This window comes from Apteryx mantelli, chromosome 1, assembly GCF_036417845.1.
Source record: "Apteryx mantelli isolate bAptMan1 chromosome 1, bAptMan1.hap1, whole genome shotgun sequence".
In the NCBI taxonomy this organism is placed as follows: domain Eukaryota; kingdom Metazoa; phylum Chordata; class Aves; order Apterygiformes; family Apterygidae; genus Apteryx; species Apteryx mantelli.
In genome coordinates, this window is record NC_089978.1 from 123626463 (window position 1) to 123653246 (window position 26784).

The following is a 26784-nucleotide window of genomic DNA, read 5'->3' on the forward strand; positions in this document are numbered from 1 at the left end:
GGAGCAAGTCCGGGGCAGGCCACCAAGCTGGTGGGGGCTGGATCTCAGGGTGTGGGAGGAGAGGCTGCGAGAGCTGGGCTCTTTCAGCAAGGAGGAGGGAGGCTGGGGGAGCCCCTAGTTCTGGGGCTGCAGAGAAGATGGAGCCAGACCCTTCCCAGAGGTGCCCAGTGACGGGGCAAGAGGGTGCAGCCACAAATTGCAATGCAGAAAATTCCCATTAGCTATTAGGGAAAAAAATGTTCACAACGAATTGGAGCAGGTTGTCCAGAGAGGCTGAGGAGTCTCTGTCCGTGGAGATATGGGAAACCTGACTGGGCCAGGCCCTGAGCAGCCTCATCTAACTCTGAAGCTGGATCTAAGATCTTCAAAGCTGGTCCTGCTCTGAGAGGGAGGTTTGTTGGGGCTCTTGCAGTGCTTCAGAATAACAATCTGTATGAAGAATTATAAAGGTTGCTCCTTAAGAGCCACCGATCAAAGTGTAGCAAACGCCGCGTGCTTCATAGCAGCTAACCGTTAACCGATCAAAGTGTAGCGCTAACCGATCAAAGTGGCCAAGATGCCGCGTGCCTGCATGCCATGACTGCACAAACATATATAAGATGGGCACATTGCTGAATAAAGTTGGAATTGAATCTGCATTCTATGACTGCGTCTGATTCTTTCCCGCTACTCCCGCGGACCGCGACATCTGGTGACCCCGACGTGATGCCAGAAAGGAGAAGCCAGCTTTGCAGAGAGTCTGAGTGACAGGAGTAGGAACCGCCCGGCAGGCTCGTCCCCAGGAGAAGAAAACGAGCCTGGCCGTCCAAAGAAAGATGGGAAGAAAAAAGGAAAAGTCGTATACGCATCCCATCTGACGGGTGAGTCAGGCACCCTTGTGAGGTGGCGGGCGGTATGGGGAACGTTGTATCAGCGGTGGAACAGGCCACGATAGAGAAACTGTTAAAAGTGGCGGCAAAAACAGAGCGAAAGGTGGAGCGCCAAGCGCTGGTGGACTTACTGTGGTGGGGAAGGCGGCGCGGTTTGTTACGGGAGTCCAGCCAGGTCTTCAGTGTGGAAGCCTGGAAGGAGGTTGGAAAGGAATTGTGGGAATCTATCCAAAGCGGAGGAAAGGAGGCCAGGCACCTGGCCAAAACGTATCGAGAGGTGCGGCTCATGATCGAGCAGCTGCACGGGGAGGCACAGACAGTCGCCGCGATACGGAGGGCGCTGCATGAGGAGCCCCCGGCGGCGGCACCCTCGCCGGGGAATGAGGATGAGGAGGGGGTGTACGCGGTGCCCACCTCTGAAGCACCATCCACGGAGGAGTTCTCGTTGATAGATGAGCCCTCCCCGCCATTTGCAGCGCCTCTTTCTAAGATAGAGCAGGAGGCTTGGGGGACTGGCACAGGGTATGAGGACTTGCCACCGTACGAGAAGGGGGATGTTGCTGACGCCTTAGCCACCCCCCCTCAGCCATCCGCTCCGCCTATGGAAGTGGACCCGGCCACTGTGCCATTACCTGGGGAGGAAAGCATTAATCTGACCGAATATTCAAAGAAAATGGAGGAACTGTTGGAGGAAATGAGGAGGCTGGATAGGGGGTCGAAAAAGGCGCATGTGAGGGAGACGTATAAGAAGGCGCATCAGGCCATTGTGGACGGCCTGAAAGCGGTTGAGGAACGGTTCTCCGGGGATCCTGCCGGCGGATCCCAGGAGAACCAAGAGATCGCCCCCAGAGACTGGGTGATCTCCAACGTGCTCAATGGGACGTGGTCCCTTGAGCAGGCGGAACAGCACCTGCGAGCCTGGAAAAAAAACCCTCTGACGCGGAAAGAGTATCAAGAAATCTTGGACCGTTCACCGAAGGTACCGAAGGAAGCCTCGCCACCTAGGGACCCTGATTTTGACATGGTGAAAAGGTGGCGCAGGATCATTCAGAACGCTGAACTGGTTGGGGACATGCAGTTTTTCCCTATTGCAGCCCCGGTGGTGACCATGGGTCAGGGACAGTCGAAGTGGGAGCCTCTAGACTGGCATGTGGTAACAAAGCTACAACAGTTGGTAATGCAGTACGGGGTAAACAACCACCAGGTGCAAGCACAGCTGAGAGCCCTGGTGAAATATCAAAACCTGGTATCAGGCGACATTCGCGCCCTTGCCGAACTGATTTTGGGGCCCACCTCTTTGCTGGTGTTTCTGAATAAGTGGCAGGAACTGCTTGATCAGTGCCAATTATCCAATTTGGATTTACTGGCAGATGACCCGTTACGTATGGCGTCTTTGGACATGCTGATGGGCAACGGGGCTTTTAGGGACCCCGCTTGACAGGCAGCACTGCATCCCCGAGTTCTAATGCAGTCAAAAAACGCTGCCTTGGAGGCATTGGCCACACTGCCCCGGATAGGGAAGGCCAACCCGCCTTACCTTTCAATAAGACAGGCGGAGGACCAGTCGTTCTTGCAGTTTGTGGATAAGCTCAAGGAGGCCGTTGATGCGGCCCCGAACGTGCCTCCGGATATGAAGACAATTATGGTCAAGGAAATCGCTACGCAAAATGCCAATTCAACATGTAGAAAATTGCTCGCCACATTGGCGCCGGGGGCCTCGCTACTAAAAATGGTGGAAATCTGCTCCCGAGCACCCATGGAAATAGAGAGGCAAAAGGCAAAGATCCACGCTACCGCATTGGCCATTGCCCTGAGGCAAGTCCCTGCGCAAGGGGGAGGTGGCTGGGGGACGGAGAAATGCTACACCTGCGGCCAAGCTGGACATTGGAAGAGAAATTGCCCTCAGAGAAGACCGACCGGCACTGGCCCAAAAGGCAACCCGGGAGGGAATACCTGCCAGCGATGTGACAAGTTTGGGCACAGGGCGAGTGAGTGCCGATCAAAGTTCAAGAAGGACGGCACCCAGCTGTCGGGAAACCGGAGCAGCCGCGCCTGGGACGCAACGAAAAAGTATCCCATGGTTGCCTCTTCGAACGCCACGCAGACACAAGAGGGAGCGCAGGAGTCGATTTGGCCCTGGCAGAACCAATAACCATCACCGATGAGCAGGTCCATTTAGTGGATTCGGATGTTCGCGGCCCCTTGGGAGGGGGATTGTCAGCCCTGCTGATAGGAAGATCATCTGCTTCCAGGCAGGGCATATTTGTGATCCCTGGGTGCATTGACACCGACCACCGTGGACCCATAAGAATCATGATAAAGGTTTTCTGTCCCCCTGTTACAATCCCCGCGAAAAGCAAAATTGCTCAGTTAGTTAATTCCCTTTAAGTCCGCAGTCCCTCTTGCCGGAAAAGAAGCTCGGCAGGGAGGGTTCGGATCCACGGGGACGCCCCTGGTCCTGTTCTCCACCACTATATCTTCAACCAGGCCCACCTGAAGAGTTACTATTACCTCCCCCGGAGACGGAGCCAATCGCCTAAAAGCCGAGATGATGATGGACACGGGCTCCGATGTCACCATAATACCTCGCGACTCCTGGCCGGCCGCTTGGGCATTAGTAGATAGCACCACTGCAGTACAGGGGATCGGTGGGTCAGCCTCCACCTGGAGAAGTGCGAGGTTTGTAGAAATTTGCGACCAGGAGGGCCATCTGGGGGTAGTGAAACCATACGTAATGAATACCCCGCTGTGGATTCTGGGCCGAGACCTTCTGTCTCAGTGGGGGCTAGTCCTCTCGTGCCCTTTTTAGCAGTGGCTGCTGCCGCAGCTTCTCCGCCCACGCTGAGAATCACCTGGAAAAGCGATGAACCGGTGTGGGTAGAGCAGTGGCCGTTATCGGAGGAGAAGCTAAGAGAAGTCAACAAGTTGGCGGAGGAACAACTGCGGTTGGGGCATATTCAACCCTCGACGAGCCCATGGAACACACCCATTTTTACCATACAGAAGAAATCAGGAAAGTGGCGGCTGCTACACGACCTGAGAGCTGTGAATGCAACTATGGAAGAGATGGGGGCCCTGCAGCCAGGACTGCCGTCGCCTGTCATGCTCCCGCGAGACTGGATCCTGCTGGTGATTGATCTGAAGGACTGCTTCTTCAGCATTCCCCTGCATTCGGAAGACTCGAAACGCTTTGCCTTCACGGTACCGACGATAAACCGTTCTGGCCCCTCGAGACGGTACCAATGGGTGGCCTGCCCCAAGGGATGAAGAACTCCCCCACAATATGCCAGTGGTATGTGGACCGGGCCCTTGAACCCTGGAAAGGGAAACACCCAGAGGCTATTGTGTATCACTACATGGACAATATACTAGTTGCGACGGAAACTCCCTTGCCAGAGGAGGATCAGCAGGAACTAAGCCGACAGCTGCAGACCTGGGGTCTCACTATCGCCCCTGAGAAGGTCCAGTGACACGCGCCCTGGAACTACCTCGGCATGGTTGTTACCGACGCTCGAGTCTATCCAGTGAAAACCTCAATCAAACGAGAGGTATCGACGGTGAACGACGTACAGAGGCTACTAGGAGATATTCAGTGGATCTGTACCTATTGCGGGATAACAAATGAAGAAATTCAGCCATTAGTAAATCTGCTTAAGGACAGTAAAAGCCCCGGGGATTCAAGAACGCTATCCCCTCAAGCTCAAGCGACTATGGCCAATATTGAAAGGAAATTAGGGAATGCACAAGCTTATCGCTATGATCCCGCCAAGCCTATTGACATAGTCTGCTACAATAAACATCAAGAGGTGGTGGGCATAATTGGGCAGACCAATAAGAGCAATCAGTTCACGATCCTGGAATGGGTGTTTTCGCCAGTCCGGCCACGCACGGTGGTCATGCCCAGAAAGGATGCTGTGGGAGAGCTGTTGCTGAAAACGAGACAGCGCGTCCGTACCATATCGGGAAGAGAACCATCGCGGATCATCTTGCCACTCGCCTCTTTGGACCTCGTATCCGAGTGGGCCCAACAGAGCGTTTCGTTCGGCCTGGCGACGTGCGGGGTTCCCCTTGACAACCACTATCCAAAGCACCCCCTACTACACACGCAACTGATACTCGAGGAAAGGAGGATAATGGTAGACAGCCCCCTCCGCAACGCGAAATCCGTTTTCACGGATGCTAGCGGTCGGACAAAGAAGTACGGATACGAGTATGTAGACGGACAAGGGAAGTGGGCCCAAAAAATCGTTCAAGGCACAGCCGAGCACTCCGTGCAAGTTTTAGAACTCATGGCGGCCGTGCTCGCGTTAAAAGACTTTGCCGAAGAGCCTATCAACCTCATAGTCGACTCGTTGTATGTGGCGGGGGTATTACAAAGATTGGACTCTGCTCTTATTGGACAAACTACCAATCCCAAAATCCAGGCATTGCTGACTCAGGCAAGTGGCCATTTGAACTCTCGCGTTCAGCCACTCTGGTCCACGCACATCCGCAGTCATTCGGGGCTGCCAGGAATAATGGCAGAGGGCAACCAGCGAATAGATGCCCAAGTCTCGGCCGCCAGCGCAGAAAAATCTAAGATACAACTGGCGCAGCCATCCCATGCGTTCTTTCATCAGTCTGCCAGATCCCTGCAGAAAGAATTTCGCATCTCCAGAACAGAAAGCAGGGCCATAGTGGCCGCATGCCCTGACTGCGCATGTATTCCCCCTTTACAGACGACTGGGGCAAACCCGCGCGGGCTGGAACCCCGCCAGATATGGCAGACCGATGTCACGGAAGTCCCCGCCTTTGGACGATTGCGCTTTGTACATGTCTCAGTCGACACCTTCAGTAAAATGACCTGGGCCGCTGCCACAACTTCTACATGTTTTACCGCCTGCCGTCTGCACTGGATGCAAGCCTTTGCCGCCTTAGGAAAGCCCGATCAGATCAAAACAGATAATGGACCCGCCTATACCAGCGCGACATGTGCCGCCTTCATGAAGGACTGGGGCATTACGCATCTTACGGGGGTCCCCTACAATTCCACTGGTCAAGCCATCGTGGAGCGCCGTCATCAAGATTTAAAACGTCTTTTCGCTGTATTGAAAAAAGAGGGGGAGCTAACCCTCCCCGTCCACGACATTGTAGCAAAGGCCTGCTATGTGTTAAATTGGCGCAACCTTATCGAAATAGACCAAGGGGAGTTGGTCAGCCCGGGGGCACGACATGCGCAGACCACGAGGCCCATTAAAACGCTCGTGTCCCGATGGGTACCACAAACAAACTCATGGCAGGGACCTGTGGAGTTACTAACTTGGGGCCGAGGGTATGCTTGCGTCATTGCAGGTACCGGTACGGAGTGGATACCCGCAAAGTGGGTCTGACCGTGGTTGAAGAAGAGTAACGCTGGGCCTGCGGACGACTGCTCACCGGAGACAGCCCACGAGTCAGCTGCTATCTGCGCTTGAAGACCCACGGCAGGAGCTGGGGGCTCTTGACAGAGGACAAAACAAATAAGCGCCATCCTTACCCGGAACGAACGGGATTGTGATTGTAATCGTGCTGCCATGACTGGGCACGAACAAAAGAGTATTGGGGGGGTTGGTGGAAGGGTGGCCCTAGCCATACTTATAGGCAGCATAATCAGTTTGAGCAGCCTGAGCGCGGCAATACACACGCTTAACAATCCAAGGAAAAATGTGTGGCTTACGATCGCGAACAGGACCGGCCAGACATTGTTCTGCCTGTCTATGGGCAAGGTGGGCGACCCTTTCAGAACATGTTTAATTGGTGTCCCCACCTGGAGAGCGGAGGAATTCAAGGCATATGTTAATAACGAGACAACCCTGAACTTCACAGCCGTTAATAAGACGATAACGGCCCCAGGGTTAAACGAGTGGCAACGTGATGGGGGGTGGCAGTGTCACATTATCCTGGCCCTGAATGAGACCCTAGCGTCAGACCCTGAGGAGCTGGATCTCTTCGGCTGTATGACGGCCAGCACCTCAGAAAACGGTACTGGCGGGTATGTCAGCTTCCTCCCCCCAACAGACAAGCTCAATAAGCCCTCGTCAGAATGGGCGACTTTGAACTCTGCCATAAGCGTAGACAGCATCTACGCACAAATATACACAAGCTGCAATGCGACAAACCACACCACACCAAAGGCGCTGCCGCCTGGGGTGTTCTTGATTTGTGGGGATAGAGCCTGGAACGGGGTACCGCGCATCCTGAAAGGGGGTCCGTGCTATCTGGGGCGGCTGAGCTTATTCCACTCCAACCTCACTCAGCTGCAGAACTTGACTAGCAGGCGGACTAAAAGGAGCGTGCAGGAGCTAGCATGTAGCAATGTTGGCGACCCCGTCTTTTGGTCAGAATTCCGGCAGTTGGTGACTGCCACGCTACTGCCAGGAGCCGCTGGGCTTAAGGCGATGAAATTGGCAGAGCAACTGGCCTGTTGGACCAAAAATGAGTTAAATATCACATCGCGAGTGTTAGACGATATGTCCCAAGATGTGCTGAGCGTAAACCACGCCGTGCTACAGAACAGAGCAGCCATAGATTTCTTACTCTTAGCTCACGGTCATGGCTGTGAAGAGTTTGAAGGGATGTGCTGTCTGAATCTTTCAGACCATTCGCAGTCAATCCATGAACGTATAAAGATGGTACAGAGCGGCCTACATGAACTAAAGCAGGAGAATGGCCCTGGGGTTGGACGGGTGGCTTCGGGGGCTGGGGATTGGGCCCTGGCTGGCGGCGGGGCTGAAGCAGATAATCACTATAGGTGTTGTGGGTGTGCTCCTACTGATTTGTGGGCCATGCATATTGCAGTGCATTCTAGCTCGGGTGCAAAGAATGGTTGATCTATTATTTGAAAAAAGGGGGGGAGGTGTTGGGGCTCTTGCAGTGCTTCAGAATAACAATCTGTATGAAGAATTATAAAGGTTGCTCCTTAAGAGCCACCGATCAAAGTGTAGCAAACGCCGCGTGCTTCATAGCAGCTAACCGTTAACCGATCAAAGTGTAGCGCTAACCGATCAAAGTGGCCAAGATGCCGCGTGCCTGCATGCCATGACTGCACAAACATATATAAGATGGGCACATTGCTGAATAAAGTTGGAATTGAATCTGCATTCTATGACTGCGTCTGATTCTTTCCCGCTACTCCCGCGGACCGCGACAGAGGTTTAGACTAGATGATTTCAGAGGTCCTTTCCTATTTAAATTATTCCCTTCTATGAAAATTGTTCATTCTGATAGGAAGATGTTTTCTGTTATTTGCAAATGGGTAAACTGAGACAGCCGTTTAATAGGCTACCCAAGGAAATAAAGCTATTTAGTGGTATCAGCTTTCAGTAATTATTTACTTTAAGCCTTTTCTGTTCCTTTAGACTGTACATTCATATAACCTCATAGAATCTGTGTTGGTCTGAACTTACTGTAACAACATTGTTTTAGCAGACTAATGATCTTCCCCATCCACATTACCCAGCTATTTTATGAGTTATTAAATTATATTGAGTATACTGCTACCTACATGCTCTTTGGTCAATTATTTTTGAGAGAAGAGCCCTTGCATATTTTCATTTATCACAATAAGCAGGTGGCAGTGTCAGGAAGGCGTGAGAGTTTGATTGCTTACACTGATGTGCAAGCTTAACCATTGTCTTTAAGGAGACAAAAGAATACACAGAAGTATGTATTCATTGATCCCAGCAGGCATCTAATTTTTATAAAATATTTTTTGTTTAGAAAAGTAGAGGAGAAAAAAAGCTAAAATGACATTTTTTGTATATATACACCAGACTGAAGTGTTGAAAAAAGAGCTCCAGCTTATGAAAACTGGAAAAAATAGACTTCATATAGCTACTGGAGGAATATGCATTTACTGTTGAGCCAAGCTGTGCACTGATACAGCAGTCCTTTCATGTTGGTCAGCTTTAAGAGTCAGGTGCTGCAGTTTGTTTTGTAAGTGCTGTTTAGTACCTTCTAATGCCTTACAAGTGTATGGAGGTAATTTACACCAGTTCGATAAAATAGTGGGTTACAGCCTTCACATTTATTTTTAAAGGATTTCTAAAGCCTTTAGTAACTATAATTGATGAGCATGTTACCTGAATGTAAACTGATACCCATATTTCTGTGAGCCTTTAAGCTTTTGCTTTGCTCCATATCTAATGTAGCAGTGGTAAGTATTTCAAATTTAAAGTCATAATAGTATTTTTGGAAGTCCTACTCCTACTGAGGTCTTCTAACCTCAGGACTATGGGCTCTACATATGAAGACAGTATCTCTCTCCCTCCTGTTTTATTTTTAATTGAAAAAATACGACTCAAAGTACAGATGAAAGATTCAAATTGTAGTCCACTTACTAGAAAGAAGCTCACACTATTTATGACTTTAAAATCTTTCTTTGAAATACAAGAAGAGCCTTCTGCTAAGTACTTGTATATAGCATAGCTGTAAATTCTTGTTTATCTGCTGTGCTGCAGTTTGTGTGTCTGCGTTTCTCGTCATGTTGTGATTACTGAGGGTTTTTTTTCTTTATATTTGAGAGCTCCACAGTGCTGGCATTTATCAAGAGAAGACACACAGCCCAGCCTTGCATAAATAATGGCACTGGGCCGAGTCCAGCGGAGGTGGCTGCCAGCAAAACTCCACTGAAGTCAAAGGAATTGCACCGTGAGTGAGTTTGGCCCTTGGCTTGGGTTATTTAGGACTTACAAATGAAATTTTTCAGTAATTCATCATCTGTTTAAGGTAGTCACTGTATGGTTTTGCTTTTTGGTTGAAATAATATATTTGAGCTATTTCAAGTAGGTGATGTAGTGAATAGGCTTTTTGTTAGCAGACTGCTTTCTCACTTACCCTGGGATGAGTGCTGAATAATGATGAATAATCATGAAATAGCATGTCAATAACACTGGAGTCCAGTGAATTCAAGGGAAGAAACATTGTACTGAATATTTGGTGGTTTTGTTCTGTTCTTGTGCTTAATGTGTTGCATTTTAAGTGATAAGATGGTGCCCAGTGCCTGTGAGGACTACTTTTCCCTTGTACAACATTTCCTGAATACAAGTGCTCTTTTGTACAGTCATTAGAAATCTGCTAGCAGCACTGATTTTGGACGATGCCTGTTTTGATTCCTCTTTTTGGCTGTTGTACGCATCTGCTTGTAGTAATCGGCCTCCTAACTAAAGAACAGATGAATAAACAACTTGCATTTTGCAAGGACAGAATAGACCATGCTAAACTTCTAATAGCAGGGCAGGTCAGTCAGATAATAATAGGCCTAATTTGCATATTAAAAAGCCAGAGGTTTAGCAGAAGCAGCCAAATGAGATCTGGATGCTAAATTTGGGGAATATGAATGAATTGCAATATGATCCTGAGATTCTTACTGCTAACTATTGCTGGAGAAGTGTCCCAGCACTAAGCCTCTCACTTGCAGTTCATTAGGGTTTTGAGAAAAGCTTAGTTCAGGCCTATTTTCGGTCACTGCTAGCCCATGACTGTGTCACATATTTTTTGAATAGCAAGTATTATAGTACTTAGAGTCCTTGCTGTCTGGGTCACCTGGTAAGATTAGAAATTGTGACATATGTTTAAAGCAAGTGGCCACCTAAACTTGCCTCAGGGCACGACGCACTAGACCCCCAGAGAAGCTGAGAAACTAGAAAGCAAACACAAAGAATACCACTGGTGTTATTCTGAGAAGTTTCTAATTTTGTGCCAGCATGTCTGAGTTTCCTGGGGGAGTGGAGGAGAAGACAGTGCCCATTTATGATTTTGAATTCCTGAAGTCACTGCTTGCAGAAAGCACCACATGAAGGGACAACTAGAAAGGGTAACCCACACAGCTCAAGCTTGCGCAGCCTTGTGCAATAGTTTATATTTCATAAAATAACTTTGCACCCTCAGAAGGTGAAACAAAATAACCTCCTTGAAATAAGCTGTCATTTAAAACAACACAGCTGTTTGCAGAGTTTGTTGGGGTAAATCCAAAATTTGTATTTCAATGACTGTAAATTTTAAATACAACATTCTTGCTTATTAGTAGGCAAGAGTTATATACTATCCTGAAGAAGAATATCTCCATCTAAAGTAGCTAGTTCTTGTAGTTTAGCTAAACCAGTGACTTCAGCCTCTAACCATTTTGGATCAGTAGGTAGCTCTAAAATAAATGCACGTAATGATAGCAGTGGAAAATTTCAGGGGAAAGTTTGAAGAAAAAAATTTACCTCTTTCATGTGAAAAAGTGAGAATCCAGAAATACATCTTTAAAAAAGGATGCCATTAAATATGAGACTTGTTTTATTTGTTGTTTTAATATTAGAATTTACTCAAGCCTATGTTACAATTATGTAAGATAGAAATTTTGAAAAAAATCTAAACCCAACATTTCCCTTTACCTAAAGGGGAGGAGAGAAGTGATGAAATAAATGTGTTCTTCTAACCACATACATAAGGAAAGCATTAAGGAATAGTCCTGGGCAAAATGCATCTCTGTATTTGCTCATCTCCGTGAATGAAGGAGCCTTCACATCATATCCTGGTGTATTAAAAAAGGGTCTGCGCGTCAGTCCCAATGGTATTCTGTTTTAGAGGCTGTTAGCTGTATATCATAGGCATGAGCTACTAGAATTTTGTACTAGTAGATGGCTATATTCAACTTTCTTGTGAGCTAATATTTGCTTTCACATACAATTTGTTCCATTAGTTAGTGTTAACCAAACAAATTGGATATCAGGAGAAACACAAAGGGATCTGTAATTTTCCCTTCCTTAGATGCCTTTTTTACTTCAAACAGTCAGCATGTAAAACATTCTTTATTCTTGGCTCCTGGATCCTCAGACATTATGTACTAGGACCAGCAGAGGGACCCGTTAACCACAGTCACCATTGCCTTGGCCTTGACCCTCTCAGAGGTGAATTACAGAACTGGATAGATTAATCAGTAGAAATGTCCCATGGTCTGCACTGACAATTTTTAATGAGCTTCACCGAGTTAATTAATTTCTCAGTTATATAAATGTTTCACTTGAAAAGTAACTCTGTTTTTATAAATTGGGCAAATTACAGAAAACTAAACTATATCAATTGTACATAAACTGGCTGTGACAAGCTATAGGGAGTAAGATCTCCAAACCAGGAGATACACTCCAGAGAGACTAGGTGGTCCTTTCTTTTACTAAAGCTACTATTGCCAATCCATTAAGCTAAACACACATTTCACAGCCCGTTGCTTCTTGAATACATTCAGTTGAGTTCATCTTGTGTGCCAAGTATTTGTTCAGAATACACTGAATGTAACATCTAGGTTTTCTGCCAAAGTGGCCTCTGTCAGGCCTCCCTCCAGCATTCAGCTAGCTACAAAAAGCTGTTCCTTGCAAGTGAATTCCAGCACCATCAGTGTTTTTCCTGAACTATTATAGAAAGACCACTTCTTTCATTGCTTTGCAATGTGAATGTTCAGTTCCAGAGTTTTCCAGTGGGGACAACTAGGCTATTGCCTTGGCAAACTGAAGGCTTGGAAAAGGCACACAAGCTAATACTTTGCTTGCCTTCTGTTGTCTCTGCTCTTTAATGCGTTCAGGTTCATGTCAAAAATTATTTATTCATTAAAGTATATCCTTAAAATCTTTCCAGGGAGGAGGGGAAAATACATTCTGTTCTGGTTGCATATGCTACCTTAGAGCAGCTTCCCTCTTGAGCTGCTCTGCACCTGTCTGTCTGTCATCTCCCCGGACAGTCTGGGATTATACTTGCAAATAGAATTGTCAACTGTTATAGGGATTTGAACACAGTGACACGCATGCTAATTCTCTTGTTGCTTCCCAGCTTTAGGCTAAATAAAATTAATTTTCCTTGAATCATTTCAGAGGAACATTCTCTACAAGGCATAAAATTGGATTTGGTCACTCGGTTAAAATACTGAACACCTTTACTAATAACTTACCAGAATGAGGCTCCAGTGTGCAATAGGAAACACATTTTGGGGGTCCTAGTATAAATGAGAAAATGATGTAACACAGGTAAGTCCTGGAAAATCAAGCAAAACTTTGGACCAACCAGAGCAGGGTCTTACAATGATATTAACTTTTGTTGCAAATGTGAGTAAAGTGTACGTTTTGGCAGCATGGAGCAATCTGAAATATATGATCATCCTTGCCAAAGCTGTATTTCTAAGGTTCCTTACTACTTATTTAGGTGCCTAGCTACAAAACCAGAACAGCAATGTACTGGCTTTCAAATCATGAGCAGTTCCCATTAGTCAATTTTTAAAAAAATATGAAGTCTCGGCCTACATATCCAATATGAGCAGTGTGGCAGTTCATTACAAGAAGAAATCTGAAAGTTTCTATTCCCTTAGCTCTGCACATTTCAATGCCGTTTTTCCTGTTGAACGGTGGAAGTCACAGACAAGCCTTTTCCCAGCACGCAAGTCAGTGCATGTGCGCTGGCAGGAGGAGAACTCCTGCAGGAGGCAGGAGGCCTGCAAAGCACGGCAAAGCCATTTTGTTGCTGAAATATGCAGAGCTTTGGTTCTGTGATACAGACTGGTCACCTTGAAAATGTAAATAGCTACCTTGGACACAAAGCTATTGTGCTTGGGAAGATTGTTGAATGCATAAGCATCGGTTCCAGTGGGCCCAAGAGCAATCTGACAGTGCACTTCTACGGTACTGCTGAGCTGAGAGGCGCTTCTTGAAGAAATGGACTTATTCTCGCCTTTGCAAACTGCTCCCATTCCTTCCCTTGGGCTGACACTAATGGTGATCGGGCCCTTGGGGAGATAGTTCAAGAAGCTAAAGCAGCAGAAAATTAACTCTACCAAAAATAAATGAAATGGTTTCCTGCTTAACATGGGATTGAGTCTGTGTAAGAAAAGTAAGACATCCTGTCTCAGGCATAGGTTGCAGTTAAATCTCCTCAGCTGTATCATAAAAACTGGCTACGAGGTACTTTGAGATACATTTATTATGGAGGTGGTGGCTACAGGGTTCAGATTTGTTGGGTTTCCATTTTATAAGCATTATAAAGAAGCCATTAAAAGAGGCACAATATGCATCACTCTGGCTATCAGCAGTAATTTAATCTGGGTTTTTGAATGTGGGTGAGGCAAGCAGGACACATCTTGTGCATCAGCAGTATATAGAAGACAGGCCATATTCTAACATGTTGTTGCTTTTCTGCATCTTCGTTTCTCCTGCTTTTGGAGGATTCTTAATTTCTCTTGTCATTTACCTTAGCATTTGCTGCCTTGTCCCTGAGAGGATGGCACAGAGTCACAGTTTAATTATGATGTTTAGAACATCTTTTCAGTAATAAGGTTTTATTACAATAGGCCCTGAAAACTACCTGTGATGGCTCAAAGCAAGAGCCCTACATTGTAACAACTTTGTACTTCTGTTAAGGCTTAGACCTGGTTTAATGGTGAAGCTATATTGAGCCAATTCTGATTACAGATTGTTGATGTACATACAGGCATGTGGAGGAATGGTGCAAGTTAGCTTCTGATGTCTGAAAACAGTCTTATAGAAGAAGGACATCAAGACCCACATTTGTTTGTTTTTCCCCAGCTCTATCAGTTGGGCTAATAGGGTGTTGCCTTCCCAATTGGACTCTCCACAGATTTTGCAAACAGCTGCATCGTAATCTTTTCTCTCAAAAGTCAGTGAATTCATAAACAGAGTTTAACTCCTTGGTTATGATGAGTTAGACAAATTTACTGATGTGTAGACCTGGAGAGCAGTCTGCTTCTAAGAACTGCTTTTGTCTTCATATTTCAAATCAAGGGAAACTTTTCACAAGTAAAACAAGTCAACACTGGATTTCACAGCGATTCTAATTCAGCCTATTCTATGAAAATATTGTCAGAGGGATTCAATTAAAAGGAGCGAGGAGAGAATATTGCATGCTCACATGTCCAACTTTGCATATACAAGAAATGCGAGTCGTCTCTCTGCCAGATGAACTGTCTCAACAGTTGCAGCCTTCTGTGAACATCAGAGATGCTTGCTACCTTGGAATAGAAAAGAAGAGAAATTAATCAGTGTTTTAAAATGTATTCCAAGAGGATTTTTTTCTCCTTTGGAAAAGCTCAATGAGTTAATTAGAGAACACCAGGAAGGAGAACAGCAAGATGCTTACTGCTGTTTGTCTGAAACAATTAAAGCTGTTAAACCACTAAAAATCTAATCAGAGAATTACAAAGGCCTTAAGGCCTTTCCCACACCTGGAATATAGTTGTGCTAGCTCAGCCTTTGATAGCACAAAGCTGCTGCTGGCTGAGTTCTACTGGCTGCCCCAACCACCATGCACAGAGATTTTGTCTGAGCTGGTTTACAAATGCATTTTGAAACACCGACACTGATTTCAGCCCTAGCCACGTCGGCCTTGTTTCACACAAGTGGTATGCACCGTATTCTGGTTTCCTCATCTGTAACTTCTTTTGTCCCCTCCGGATTTTATTCTGTTCTCTGTAGACTGCAAGAAGCTCATGCTTCCCCTCATGCACAATATCAGTGCTGTGGAAGAGTTCTTCTCTACCTCAGCTTTATGTGTATTTGGAATATTTTCATATTAACACATGCATCTAATACATACACATGTACATGTATATGTATATAAGTGGACACACACAAGAGATGCAGAAGTTACTGATATGAAAGTTGAAACTTTTTTTTTTTTTGTAAGAACTGTAATTTACACTGGAAATTATAACACTGTAGTATTCACTGACAGAGTGCTTGACATCAGTCTTTGGTTCGGTGTAGAAACTATTGCCCCATACTGTTTTTGTTTTTACATTTATTAGACATTCTCCCATGTCTAATATGGTTCCAGTGAGACTCCAGTTGCCGCTACCTTCTGCTATGCAACTTCACATCAGCATCCTCAACACTGTCTTTGGATTTCAGTGCTTACTACTAGTTAATTAAAATGTGTGCTAATCAGTACAGATATGCTCATGTTACCATGCCTTGTCTCTTTTATCTGACCTGTTTCTTCAGGTGTGTCCTTCTGCCCCATGTTGCCCTCTCGCTTTGAGAGTACAAATACATGGGTGTGAGGTAACGAATGGATAAAGGTGCATGCAGCGAGTCAGGCTCCATTGTGGGAGAGCAGGCATGGCCGGTGCTCTTGCCTGTCTGGTAGGCTGCTTCTCTGCCAAGCTATCAGATTTTTTCAATGTCATTGCTTGTTCCTTGCAATGAGATGTCTACTGGCTACTTAATGAAGTTTTGAATGACAGTCAACATCTTTGCATCCAAAAGTCATGGATGTAAGTATTTGCACTATTTGAATACTAAGTAGATTAGGAAATAACCCGGAAGTGGGGGGTTCTTCCTCTGCCTCTCCCCTCTCTGCCTTTCTCTCTCTCTCTCTTTCTCACATACACACACACATATACATGCACTCTCATTTTACCCAGGTACCTGGAATTATGTTTATGTTTAGAGCTGCTTCTTATTCTTTCCTGCAAAGCACTTATTTCACCCATCTTAAGAACAGGTCCTCAAGGCTGGCCCATTCCGGTTTGCCTGTGTGAGTCAGTGGTGACCTTTGAACATGGGAAATGTCACGGTGGGATGGTACTCTGGAAGCTAGTTACAAATAATGGAAATACTTGTAGATTTTGCTGTTCACTGGAGCAAGAGCAAGTCTGTGACAAAATTAAGTATTTTGTTTCTTCTTCTCTCTTCCCTTTCTTCCCCTTCTCCTCCTCCCTGTAGTGAATTTGTCCAAGACCAGGAACAGTAACCTGAACTGCAATTTTCACGTATCAGTTATTGTATGTGGGCCAATGTTGGTGTTATGCTTGCTTTTAACAATTTTCTGTGCTGCATACTGAAAACAGGTTTCTCTGACCTGTGTTAACTCTGTCACACCCTAGCAGTGTAAGTAAATGGGAGCAAACATGAAACTCAGCAATGCTTTTTCACCCCTGTTTCTCAGTTCACATAATCAGGTGTTGTAAACTTGACTGAAACCAAAACATTTTATCATGGTTGTTTTTGACTAAATGACAGCCATTGACTAAAACACCTTCTTCATTGTAGAAGCAGGAGGGAACAGTTAAGGTTGTCACATGTTGACTGATTGCCTTTTTTCTAGCCCAAGAATTTTTTCTGGCACATATTCAAAAAGTATCTTCTCCACTGTGTCTACACCTGTGCTGTATCACTGGAGTGCACAGAAATGCCAACTGGATCAGTATGTTCAGGGGGCAAAAGTAAATGTCCAGCAGACAAATACTTGGACCAGATCCCCTGTCCTTCTGGAGGGTTACAATGGGTTTCCAGGGAAACAGTCTCCCCAGTGGATTTTAACCTGGGCAGCTGGAAATGAGCTGCTGTGTGGTCAATTTGACCTAATAACAGTGCTGGCCTTTCAGACATTTTTAAGAATGGTACTTATTTGGCATTTACTTGGCATTTTAGTATTGCATGGGGGCTAGAGAAATTAATTGATTAAGAATTAGTGGAGGCTAGAGAAATTAGGGAGGCTAGAGATTAAAAGAGAATTGAATAAGAACAAAAAAGAAACCTCATCCTCAGAAAAGGTGAACATGTAATAATGAGGTTTTTGATGAGTAAACAGGTGAATTTTAAATAGGCAAAGAGTATCCTTGTTTTCCAGGCCATGTTAGCTGGCTTGGAGAATACTTTTGTTGGTCTTATGAGGTTTTCTAGTGCAGGCACAGTAAGGTCTGAAGCACTAGCAGCTGCCTTAGAAGACAGAAGCATTAGAGCCAGGAGAGTGAAAACAGATGCTGCTTATTCTTTGAAGGCAGATGATTTATCAATGGGATAGAATATAGCATGAGCACTTTATCTTTCTGAATAAAAACCTTTTCTTGGAAATGGGGGCAATATGGAAAAGAAAGAAGTAAAAGTCTTGTGTCTTAGAAAAATAACTTCCCAGGATCAAACCACTCCCTGCATGAACCTTTGGATATGGCTTATGAAATGGTATTTTTCTTTGACTGGGTGCAAATGAAGTCAGCAGCTGAGTTGTGGATATGGTAGAGCTTTATAATACACTTTATGTGCCTCCCAATATGAACACATATTGTGTGTCTAAATATCTATCTATTTACATAAGTATCAAATTTTAATTCTCCTGCTATTACAGTCAATATCAGGTGGAGTCTTGTCATTTGCTTAGAGGAGGAGAGGGAAAATTCTCAAGTGTTACCAGGAAACACTTCTTCAAATTAGATGAAATTCTACACAACAGTGGGTGCTCCTGTGAAGGAAGAAGTGCCCCCAAAAATCACACTTAGTCAAGGGAATTTGTAAGAAACTTGCTTTCTAGGATTGCAGTCTCTTCTTCCCGTAGGAGATCTTGATGTCTTTTCTGCTCTAATTTCATAAATTAAGCTCTATATTTTGTTAGTAAAGGACACATACGAGATAGCAGATCAAATCGGAAAAAAATTTCTGTGTAGATCTGAAAAGAGCCCTCAGCTATATTGGGATCAACACTTCAGAATATGAGATGGAAGACTTTTATAATAGCGCTGAATAGGATTTATTTTTTCTCTGTAATTCAAACCAGAGCAAGCCCCAAAACAAGGGATGGAAGGTGGAATAAAAAGTGGAACAAATATGAGAAAAAAGAAGCATCAGGAAAGCAATAGGGGACACAGGGGAGAAATAGAAAATGTTGCATAGAAAAATAAATGTGCTTCTCTTCTCTTAGCAATAAATAAACTGGAAATGCTTTTAAAAAAAAATTCAACCCATCTTTAATGAGAGTGGCTGGGATAGGGGACACCTGCATGATGCACCATGATGGGTGTAGAGAAGATGCAAGGGCCCAAAAGGTTACTGCATGTTCTTAAGTTTTCTAATATTTTTCTTGTTGGCGTGGCACTGTCAGAAGTTTAACCAAAATGGTTTATTTTCCCATTATCTTTCCATTTCATTTGGACAGAGTTTTGTTTTACCATGTGTATGAATTTTTTTGTTTGGTTGTTTTTTTTTTTTTAGTACTGGCCCAATATGATTTTACTGGTAATGTCATTAAGAGCATCCCCTGCATTTGGGAACATGATATGATTCTCTGAAGAACAGAGCAATGGAGGCTAAAGGAGGTTATATACTGAGCTGTGCAATGTATGGGAATGAAGGAAGTAGCCCTCCGGACCTTCTTCCCTTTCTGCAGGGCTACCAGCACCAGGCAGGCAAGCCTGAGGGATTCTTTGACCCTCTCGGTGCCTCAGTTTCTCCATCTGTTAAATGTTTCCCTTCATACTAGAAGTATTTTTAAATCTTCAGATAGTGAATGTAAGATATTCACGCGCTAAACATAACTGAAGGCTGCAGTCAGCACCATCATAGAAAACACACCTTGGTGACCCTTTTCCAAAATACGTGGCCATTGTCTCTAGCTAGTCCCAGTAAGGGGCTGTTTTAGTGCTGTTTTCCAGAAGTGCGTCCAATCTGCTGATAAAAGCCTGAAATGCTTAGTGCCTCCTGAAACGTGCTTTGTGCAGCCGCTTAATATTAATGTTAGGGACAAGATACTTAAGAATGCATGAAAGATAGTTCACAGGGATGAGGTGAGGGGATTTATCCTCCAAGAGACATTTTATTCTTGTTCTTTTGCTGGTGACTTTTGTTGTACTGAGCAAGACAGCAAAAGCTAGAGCAGAATGAAGAATGAAGTCTTTCCTATAAGCATTTCAAAACACACTTGAAAAGTTTTTTGTTTGGAAAATGAATTATTCAGTTTTGTAATGTAAAAGGGAAAGGGAACTTTTTCATTAGGATTAGAAATGGGAAACATTAATTTTATTTTATTTTTACTTTTCAATGTTGGCTTTTTATTTACTTGAAAAAAACAAACTGGGACATAGTTGTGGTCTCCCTACAATCTACTGAATTAAAATACATACACCCCCTTCCCTCCCCATATATATATAGGGGTGTGTGTGTATATATAGATATATATATATATACATATGTGTATATACAGACACATAAGAATTTGCTTGAAAATGACTGAGATCTTCCTTGAATCCAGCCTCTCTCATACAATCTTCTGGGACATTCTGAAGAGTTACAGAGGTCCTGGATTTATCAAGTGTGATAATCTTGTCTTGCTATATATAAGGTTTGACTGTGCCTCAGTGTCTCTTGTGACCTTTGATTAAGAGCGTTGCAAGAGTTCAGGTGGGAATAAAAGATTTGAGGAGTCAAGTGGATAAATTGGAGAAGGCTCCTGTACACCAGGGCACATTAATACTGTCTCACCTAAATATCAAAAGGCAGTAACTATAAAAGCAGTGCAAACAGGCTTTCTGGTGGTATGATTCTAGTTCAGCTTAAATTTTCAGCTGAGAGCAACCATTTTTCCTTCTGAATTCTCTGGTAACAAAGAGCAATTGTCCTGTGTGGAGGTTGAACTTTCCACCTCATCTTAAAAGCTGTTGGTGCTTTAGTAGGTCATGCCACACAATTCTGTCTCTCTGACAGGCCTAGCATAGAGTCCAGAGTGAAAATACCTTCTTTGCTGTTGCGCTATTTTGCTATTCGTTATCAAGATTAAGAAAATAGTTATGTGCTTTCTCTACTATATTGCTTTCCATGTGAATGTCTGAGTGGTCCCCTCACACTTTCTTCTGCAGTTGCAATCCCACAGTGGTGGTACAGTCACTCCCATTTTACAGGCGTATAGCTAAGGCACTATACGGAGTCACCAGGTACAACTTATTTCAGGTGCTTGATTTGAGACACTTAGGAAATGAGTTTTCAGAGTGTTTCACTCTTGCATAGCACAATGTACATGTTTTGAATGTCATCAGGACTTTCAGATGCTCGGCAGTTTTCAGTATCAAACCTGACCATAAAAATTGGGTATCCAGATAATGGAATACCTCAGACTTAATGACTGTTCTTGATAAACTGTGATTTAGGCAACTCATCTAGCATGACAAAGAAACTTGTTTTAGCAGAGGCGTCGTGTTGCAATATAATAGGGTAAGCCATGATGCTGGCCCTTCTGTTGTCTTGGAGCATACCCAAACTGCCATACTATTCAGGGAGACGTTCTTCTCTTGATGCGATGCCTTATGGAGCTATCTGAGCCTGATTCACCCGTTTGTTGACCTCTGCATTTTCCTAATTCAGAAACAGACTGAACAAAGTTTAGCTAACTAGACAATTCCTTGTAGGATTTGAAAAAATAGAAGGCAGTGCCAATTTACAATGACTTATTAAACTGCAGTATATGACTTCACATTGAAACAGAAAATCCAAATGAGACTTAAACAAGAAGACAAAACCACCGAGTTCAGGACTGTAAGGTAGTAGAAGCAGAATCCATCTCAAATTAACAGCATTCTTTTCCATTAATGCCAAAATGGTCAAACCAAATGGAAATGATGCCACACAGGACCATTAGGAACCTGATCTCTGTGAGAAGCAAAAGAAGTGTGCCCAGGTTTTTAGCACAAACAGTGTACAAATAAGAACATCAAAAGAGCTGCGTACCCTTTGCAGTGCAAATGATGAGTAAGCATGTTAAAGGTACACAGGTTGAGGGTTGTGACTGGAGTACAGCAGTGTGAAAATGGCATGCATTTCTCTTGTCATTTTTTTCCTCGCGGCCTCAGGTTGTTTCCTATCCCCTTGGTGTTCCACATGAAATTCAGTTGCTCTCCTGTTGAGAACAGGACTTTGGAGAATTTCAAGAAGGAACTTCAGTTTTTTTAGGGCCTTTAGTGCCTGAGCTCCCTGGGAAGTTAACTTCCTGCAGAGCATTGTTGCCGCTGGGTGATTATGCTGGGAATGCACTCTATCCTGCGAGTCAAGAGCTAATTAAAACCCTGAAGATACAAGCAGTGGTCTCCAGCAAACAGACTGCTGACAAATGGAACAAATTCCCTGTCTAAATACCAAAGGCCAGGTTTTGATCTTGCCTGGAAGGGAAGATGCTCACTGCCAAAACAGCTGCAGCAGTTTAAAATATCGCCTTCTGCAGGTGCTTGGTGGCACCCTCTGCCAGAGGCTCCTGTCCCCACGGCAGGCTCCGCCAAACAAAACGCGCAAACCTAGCAGCTTGTTGCCAGTGATTTTATTGTGAGCTGCGCTGCCAGGCTTTGCACCTGAGTGGCTCAAGAGTGCTCTTGTGGGTTTTTTTATGCCAGTTTTGTTGATGGAGTGGTAAAAAGCAGCTGAGGGGGCACGAAAGGAGAACAGTAACATCTGAAAACAGCAGAGTTGTTTGCGGGGGCAGTGAAGATCTGCCCACAGTTTGGCCCAGCAGCATCAGGGGAGTGGAAAGGGGGAACAGGAAAGAAAAGAGTAGCTGGCCCAAGCCTTCTATAGCTATCTATAATATACACGTGTTGAAAAAATGTGTTTTAATAAAAACTCAGAATGTTTTTGAAAACTCCAGGAGAGCATTTTAGAGCATTTTTAATGCTTAGGCTGTTTTCCTTTTTGGGTTAGCTGGGTTATTGAACTTCCACTGTCTAATTTTGAAGAAGAGAAATTCAGTAATTATTTATGAAAATGCAGCAGACTGTGAGGCTCTCTCTCCACATATGAGGCAGTAGTTTAAAACACTAGTTTTAAATTCCTTTAGCACTCGGGAGCATCCAAGACTACAATAGTAAAAAGCTTGTAGATGCTTAAATGAACACAATTAGTCTGTACTCAGTTTCATAGTATTGATACTGCCCAGCTTGCAACTCTGTATGTACATTGTGTGTGATGTCTTTTAAGCTATGTCTAGCATGGCAAGTTTTGAATGCTGCACTGGAAAATCCCAAGTGTCCAGAGGAAGCTGGAGTATTAGTAGATTCCTAATTTGGGGGAAACTGGAAAATCAGAGATGGGGTTGGTAGTTTTCGTAAGTGATGACCACAGAGACAGCTTCTGGGCCTCCCAGAAGATGCCTTAAAATCTCTAGGTAAATTAGGAATTAAAAATGTAAAATTAGTGAAGTTCTCACTCATTTCTTTTTACTGGGGCTTTTTTTTTTTGGGGGGGGGGAATTTAGTCTACCTCTTCAGCTATAAAACTCTACTTGGTTCCCTTTTTCTCAGCAGACTTGGCACTGTTCTGGGGGATCTCAGGGAAGCTTTCTGCATGTAGCAAGCCAGGTCATTGCCTTCCCTTCACTGATATGTTTCTCTGGGATACTGGTCTGTCTTAAGACTTCTGGGAAGTGAAGCAATTAAGTGACGTTATTAAAAAAGAAAAATACTTTTTAACTCCATGCTCCGTTCAACTTTTGGTAATTACATGCTTATGGGTGTGTCGCGAAAGAAGTGATGCACTTCACTAGTAAGAGGGAAGCAGCACTACGTTTATTGCAGTAAGACAGCAACTTAACAAAGTTCAATCGTAAATAAGAACGATTTAATGAGGTTCAATTGGCAAGGTTCACTCAGTTATTTACTGCATGAAGGACAGGGTCAGATGCATGTGCAATGGAGACCCTCCCGTTGAGTCACGAGGTTCAGACTGGACCCCCTTGCTTTCTAAACTCCTTCAGAGAGGAGCCTAGGTGCGGCTGGATCCATCCTAGTCCCAGACTTGGTCAACGGTCCATATCTAAAGGAGTGTGTGCGAAGGAAACCCTCCCGTAGAGTCACGAGGTTCGGAAAAGACTCCCTTGCTTTCTAAACTCCTTCTGAGAGAAACCTAGGTGCGGCTGGATCCAGTCCTAGTCTCAGACTTGGTCAACGGTTTATGTCTAAAGGAGTATGTGCACAATTAGTCAGAGGTATAACTCAGCAAAGTTTCGTGAAGTTTGCAAAAGTTCATCATGCTATTAATCACTTACCGAGGATCTGTTGTGGGTAAGGAATCTCTCAACCGCGAGGAGCAACCTTGAGAGGCGTCCCTGCTCAAGGGGAGGTTCTGCAGTGCAGCCCACTGCCGTGCAGGAGAGCTCAAGGAGCTCTGGGCTGCCCCCTATTTATGGGGGGAGATGATTGACTCATAGTCATACCTGCATGCTAGACAGGCCTTAGTTGGCGCATGCTCAACCAGCCCCTACATACATGCTGTTTACAGGGAGGTCAGGTTGAGGGGGAGAGAGCACATCAGTGGGGGGGAAGGAGCACACCGTCACAGGGTGTTGTCTCCTTGCTCTCTTTTTTCTTTCTATGCGGTTCTAGACTGTGAAGTGCTGTACTCCACAGTTGATACCATTTCCCAGATGGTGGTGGTCTGTGGTCCTCCTGACTACCGTGGATACTTTTGAAAGTGAAAACAGGTCTGTCACAATGTAAATTAATGATATTCTAAAAATAAGTCTGAGCTGTCTGGTGTTAAAATTAAAGAGTAGGAAGGCCAAGACAAAAACAGAGGAAAGATTAGGATACAGGGAAAAAATGCAGAAAGTCTGTGGCTGAGCAGGGCCCATTGATCTCAGTGGAGCAGTGGGTCAAAGCAGGGCTGGTCCCTTTTGGCTAGCTTAGAAGTCATGTAGAAAAGCTTATTTGAAGGTAATGCCTTCTGTGAACCTGGTGACTGATGCCTAAACTGGGGAGAAAAGCATTCAATAAGGTGAGAAGCTCTTTTGACATTTCCTTGAGGGGAAGAGCAGGCAACAAGAAGGCCTCAAACCTGTTTATTTTACACACATTTTTGTTAGTTTTGATAGATATTCCTGAAAGAGAAAAGCTGAGAGGACGAAGAGTGGAGAGAAATAGCGAGCCAGAATGGTGAGCAGAACGAGGAGGAGAAGTGAGGGGCAGGCAGCGAGGAGCAGGGGGTGGAATGGCTGGTGCAGTGGCTCACCTGCAGGGTTAGCAGCACCTGGACTTGGACCTTGCTGCCTGGCCAATCCCGCCAATTCTGCCAGCAAGGAAGGTATCGCTGTGGGATGCTCTCACTGTGGGAGACAGCGAGCAACCTCTTCCCGGCTTAGCTGTTGCTTCACCAGGAAAAAGAGCCATGAAATAATTTTAAGAATAGTTTTACTGGTGTTCCAAAAAGCTTGGCCAGTCTAAGCTTATGTAGCAAGCGAACAGGATTGCTAGGCACTGTGGCTCTGCGCTGTTATGCTTACTTGCAATACTTAGACATTTAGCAGAGTATAGTTGGAATATTTCACTGAACCTTCGCCGAAGGACTCTGGGTAGACTTCCTGCAGGGACCCTTGCTAAGTGGGTAAGGATCTGAGCTGGTGTCATTTCTTAGTTTAAAGCAATTTAAGATTTCTTCTGGTAATCATATTTGTCCTGCTGGGTAAACCGAGGCATAAATTTGGGAAAACCTTTTACACAAGAGGTCATTTTCTAACTGTTAGAAAAGATTAGTTTAGAGTATGTCATGTTCTCCCAGCAGGTGCTGTCAGAGGTTGATGTATGCATCTTCGCAGGAGGCACAAAACAGTATTAGACCACAGTTATCTGAAAGCTTAGTCTAAAGAAAGGACAAGGAAAACAGTCACAAACGGATCTTTTCAGATGCTGCATTGGCACTTGCTGGAAAGTTAAAGAACAGCCCTGTCCTGAAGAGCTGACATTTGAGGGGGTTGTTTTGTTTCTTTTTTTTATGGTCAGAAAATGTATCCCTCTGCCCAGGTGGATTTTCTTCCTACCCATCAGATGCCAGTGTGCCCTTGCTCCGTCCCCTAGCCCTGCCTAGCTGCTTCTCCCTGGCTGATCCCTCTCATGCTGACAGCTCACATTTTCAAAAATGTTTGGGTACCAGCTTGAGGCATCTTTTAAAGTGGCCTGCAATTTAGAGTGCCCCTTTACCTTGGTTCCCCGTATTGCAATGTGTGGTAGTACCACTTAAACAGTGTATAAGCTGGACAGAGATTTCTTCCCTGGTCTGTATTTGGGGGTATGACCATTTGGTTTTGGTGGGGCCACCTTCTTTCTGTATTGCCAAAAACAACGTGATGAATCTGAAGCACTCTGCATTACAGGTTTTACCAAATCCACGCTTCGTTTCAAAATTAAAAGCAACTTGAGAATGAAAATAACATTGTAGAGAAAGAAACGGGTCACATCAGCAGTAAACATGCATCCTGCCCATGAGCTGCAGTCATTGCCACTGTTGCCTCCACTTTCCTGGGTCATTTTCTGCCTTCCATTAATGCATGTGCTGCCTGCTCTGCAAATGTGACAACTTCTCTTGCGGTAAACATAGCAAATATATGAGGCTAATGAGAACTTGTTTTTCTGCTAACCCAACAGCATGCACAGGTACTGAGTTCATGGGCATTCGTTTGCTAGCCCTGAGTGGCTTTGGACATGAGGCCACGCACCTTCATCTGCACACTTGAAAGCACATGTCTCAAGAGCATCTGGTCCTTGAAATGCTAGAGAGAAGGGATGCAGAACAAATAGCAAAGTAAGTTTAATTAGCTCACACAGTACCACTCCAATGCTAATGCTTTCATGTGTAGAATTTGTATTCTGATTTCAGCAGTAGCTAAAAAATGTATTTTTGCTTGTTTCATTTATTTTATGTTTTTATGTTTCATTTATGTTTATGTTTCTTATTTATTTTATTTCACACTGGGAAATACTGCAATGATTACAGGACCGTTCAGCTAATAAATAAGCATCATAAAAACTAAATGAAAAATATTAGACTCTTCTGTGGTTTTACTTATTGTTCTTTATTAGTAATGCTAGCTGAAGTGCAGCCGTTAAGATATATACATATATCTAATGTATTTGTTGAATATAAACAAGGTGAGGTAGGACAGGACTTTGGAAAGCACTTGGCATTTGTCTAATTGTTTGCATTAATATAAATGACAAAGCTTTTGACTTCCTTGGGAGCAGAGTTTGGCTGTTGTTAGGTGCTTTAGAGAAGCTAGGCTGTTATCCTTTAAAAGAAAGCGGAACCAATTTCATGCTGGCTGTTCCCAAATGCATCAAAATGGCTAGCCTTTAGGGCCTTTTCAGTCCCTGATCTTGCTGAGAACCTCAATTTCT